Source organism: Agrilus planipennis, unplaced genomic scaffold (assembly GCF_000699045.2).
Source record: "Agrilus planipennis isolate EAB-ADULT unplaced genomic scaffold, Apla_2.0 scaffold243, whole genome shotgun sequence".
Taxonomy (NCBI): Eukaryota; Metazoa; Arthropoda; class Insecta; order Coleoptera; family Buprestidae; genus Agrilus; species Agrilus planipennis.
The window spans coordinates 54,917-59,540 of NW_020438952.1; the positions used below are offsets into that span (position 1 = coordinate 54,917).

At 32.6% G+C, this 4,624-nt stretch overlaps 1 long non-coding RNA gene across 1 annotated transcript; it reads left to right on the forward strand.

The window, feature by feature from the left end:
• The first annotated feature begins 2,149 nt into the window (after nt 1-2,149).
• LOC112904576 lies at nt 2,150-4,404 on the forward strand. The gene is made up of 3 exons (XR_003231202.1): nt 2,150-2,278; nt 2,334-2,590; nt 3,974-4,404. It is a non-coding gene; the product is annotated as an uncharacterized LOC112904576 (long non-coding RNA).
• Nucleotides 4,405-4,624: the final 220 nt, after the last annotated feature.

The following is a 4,624-nucleotide window of genomic DNA, read 5'->3' on the forward strand; positions in this document are numbered from 1 at the left end:
TTGTATTAAATACTAATATATGTAATGTAGTCCATAAATCTGACTCTCTTAGAACGAGTCCCTTTGTATACTTACTTCTTTCTTCGGTATATTATTATTGTATTTATTTTCGTCGTGATCTCCAAAATTCGAGCTTTGGCAAATATGTTTTGTTGTTGGTTTCTTTATTGCATCCAAAAAGTCAAATACATAATAAGAAGGCAATATTAGAAATATTAATATTGCAAAATTGTATTGCAACACAATATTATGTAGTAAATATACATAAGTTTTTTTTTTGTTTTTTGTTGAAAATGAGTTTTCTATTTTGTTCCCGTTTTGGTTTATTTTTTTATATTTAAAATCTCTTCCGTACATGTATAGTAAATAAATATTTTTTTTTTTTATTATATAATTCTACTGCAGAAGTGTCACTTACAAATCGGACTCGTTATTTAAAAGTACAAATTGATTTTTATATAAGTCACACCTGGCAAACAAAAATTATTTAGATGCTATTATAATAATTGCGTAATGAATTTATAAATTATTTAAGGATGGATGGGGGAATCGGGAGATATTATTTTTTTATTAACATTTATTATTAAGGTCTACGATCCTTTTTGACTAAAGGCGGTCTTTGTCCAAAGACCAAAGGTAAAGTACAAATCTAATTTTCTTTCGACCCAAAAACACACGTGTTCAAATATTATTTTAAGTTTTTAATCGCGTAAAGGACTCAAAATTACATTTCAATACACCTAAAAGTAAGTTTTTTTTTTCATTAAAAAAATATTGCGCTCTAGTTGGACCTAAAAAAATGGGGAAAAACATTTCTCACTTTTTATGATGTCGACTGTGCTCACATTTTTCTAAATTGAAGAGAAATAATAACGTAAGCAATTTTTTATCTCAGGGTTACCACAATAATAACGCTGCAACGTGTCCGCCGAGGTAAAAAATTTTTACCTTTCATAAATAAATAATTTAGCAAAATAAAAAGAATCACGTACTATTTCTTAGAAATTTATCAATATTGTTTGTTACAAGTTTAGTAATAAACAGTTTAACATTCACTCAGCAAAAGAATTGACCAAAGGGAAATGTACATTCCTTTCCTATGGATTTGCAATAAATAAACGTTAAAATAATGTACAGTACAATAAACAAAAAACAGGTACATAGATTTTCATTAATTGCAGCTTTCACTTTTTTCTTGTTCGTTCTTATTCAGTTGTTTATTATTGCGTAGGGTAATAAGGGTGAAAACGATACTACTGGTAAATACCAAACGGTAAAATAATAAAAACCAACACAGGGTGCCTCATGTAGATCGGTCCGGTCTCTGCCTGTTGTTTAAAAATAATTAAGCACAAAGGAGATGATATACCTGTTATTTATTGACACCTGTGATGTATTAAATATGATCTCATCAATAGAGAAAAATAATATGTATGTATCTACTGCAAACGTGGTGGTAAGCTGGCTTCTAAAACGGCACCCCGTACTCGGGGATTTACACAAGTCGCTTCAGTGAACCCAGGTTGCCACACGTTAAAAGTTTAAAATATAGTTTTATAGAGATGTAAATTTGTTGTAGCAGTAACAAAATAAACTTTATATTCCAGAAATAAAGCTTCTGCTGTTAGGAAGGGAGTGTTTTATTTATATATATACGTTTATTTATTATTTTTGCGTATTAGATACACCATATGTCTCTGACTAGCCCTTCTTGTCTGGGATAGTGTCCTACCAACCTGTCTCGCCTATTTCTTATTGACTTCCATAAAACCCTCTGTTCTTCTATTCCTTCCAACGCTTCCTCATTCTCAATCGCCTGTAACACCACATTTCGAACGCTTCTAACCTTTTCTTTTCAGCCGCACCCACCGTCTGTGTTTTGCACCCGTACAGCGCCGCGCTCACAAAAATTTTTTTCAGACTTCTAAATTAACCGTTCGTGAGCATAGAAGTGACTTCTTTTTATTGAAGGCGACTCGACCCTGCGCTATCCTCGGCCTGAAATCCCTACTTCTCCTTTCGCCCTGACTTATGTGTCTTCCTAGATACCCAAAATAAGTCACTTGTCATATTTTTTCATCCCCTATCTTTATATTCGCTCTTTCCCTATTTTAATGTTTCAATTAAAAACCCTGAAGGTATACCTTGGTAATTATTAATTTTTTATTTTTAGGTACGCGATTTGAGCATCGCCTTCGGCTTGGTCACTTTCACGTATCTTTTTCTGGGAATTGCGTTCTATATAACGTTTCCCTTGGCAAAATCCTGCATCCAGGATGTAAGTGTAAATAAAGTCCCAAATATAACGAATAAATTGTTATGTTTTCTTCCAGAATATCCTCGACAATTTTAACAAGCGCGACACATTGACTATAATCGCTCGATTGTTATTATTGTTTCAATTGGTAACTGTCTTTCCACTTATCTCTTTCATGTTGCGTAACGATATTTTCACAAACGTCGACCTGTTTTTCAAAAATTATAGTCCAGGACACTTCTCCTACGTCAAAGTTGTTATTCTTAATCTAGGGATAATCGCAGTGTGTATTTTATTCGCTTGTTTCTTGCCAAAGATTGGAACATTAATCAGGTACGTAACAAATGTCTTAAGTATCAAAACTCACCAATGCTTTACTTTAATGTATCTAAGGAGCGTATGAGCCAATACTTTTCAGTATATTACAAAACTGACAATTGCCGACCAATTACAGGCTTAAATCGGGTTCATAATCGAAGTACCTAATTATTGCATTGCTTTGTATGTAGACGCTTAGCAACACATCAGTCAATTGTTTGTAGTGTTGTTGTCTTATTGACAATTGCCATCCAATCGCAGACTTGACGATAAACCAGTTTAACAATTGAAGCGAGTATTGCTTTGTTTTGTACGAGTGTTTTTTGCATTTCCAATTGTCTTTAGTCATGTTGTATTGTCGACAATTGCCATTTAATCGCAGCATGGACAATAAATCGGCTTAATAATCTAGTGATTTTTGTATTGTTTGGAATGCTGGCGCTTAGTAACATATCAGCCAATTGTCTTTAGTCTTGCGCTATTGTCGAAAATTGCCATCCAATCGCCGACTGAACAATAAACTAGTTTAACAAACGAAGTTCTTCTAGCACTGCTTTTAAAACAGACACTTATTAACACATTAGTCAATTGTCTTTAGTCTTGTTGTATTGGAGACAATTGCCATCTAATCGCAGGATGAACGATAAACGGGCTTAATAATCGACTGATGCTTGTATTGTTTTGTATGCAGGCGCTTAGTAACACATTAGCCAATTGTCTTTAGTCTTGTTGTATTGTCGACAATTGCCATTTAATCGCAGGCTGAACAATAAACCAGTTTAACAAACGAAGCTACAGTTGCACTGCTTTTTAAACTGACACTTATTAACACATTAGCCAATTGCCTATAGTTTTATTGTATTGTAGACAATTGCCATCTAATCGCAGGATGGACGACTAATCGACTCAATAATCGACTGATCTTTGTATTGTTTTGTATGCATGCGCTTAGTAACACATTAGCCAATTGCCTATAGTTTTATTGTATTGTAGGCAATTGCCATCTAATCGCAGGATGGACGATTAATCGGCTTAATAATCGACTGATCTTTGTATTGTTTTGTATGCATGCGCTTAGTAACACATTAGCCAATTGTCTTAATCTCGTTGTTGTAATGTTGACAATTTCCATCCAATGGCAGGTAGGGCGATAAACTACTTTAACAAACGAAGTTATTGTAGCATTGCTTTTTATGTAAGCACTAAGTAACACATTAGCCTATTGTCTTTAGTTTTGTTGTTTTAATGTTGACAATTGCCATCCAATCGCAAGCTTGACAATAAACCAGTTTGGTAGTTTGGCAGCCATCATTGTAATTTACATCCAATTGTTAACAATTGCCGTCCGAAAAGGCGAAGAAAATTAAACAGATGAAGTGATGTTATACTTTTTTTTAGATATACCGGTGCTTTAAGTGGGATGGTATATATTTTTCTTTTGCCAAGCCTTCTTAAAATTGCTTCTCTTAGGAAAGAGGGACAACTGACTGTGTTTAAACTAGTATTTCAACTGTGTATAATCGGTCTAGGTGTACTTAATTTAATTTCGCAATTTTTTATTGCCGATTGAAAATAAAAAGATGACAGATATTGATTAGAGATATGTACGTACAGGTATATGCAGAAAATAGTACTAAATAGACTTATGGTTAATTATATGTGTTCAACACATGCCCAATACTACAAAAAAAAACAATTGTGTGTAAATAATTTTTGGGACAGTAACTGGTTTTACTTTCTCAAAACAGCAGTGACTATTTTTTGTTTTTCTGATGAAATGTATTTGTTATTATTATTATTCTTATTTTAAATGTGTGTATTTATTCGTTTTATTAATTATGTGACAATAATTATTTAATAATTAATCTAAAAAAAATATTTTTTGTAAGTTTATTATTTTTTTGTTTAAGCTACTGTTATTTTTTTTTGTAATGCCCGGTATCATAACAAGTGAATATTAGAGAAAGACTGAACCTTTATATATATTGTTAATAATCAAGTGCGCCAAAGACTGATAACGACGAAATACTTTAAAGCAACTTGATAGCA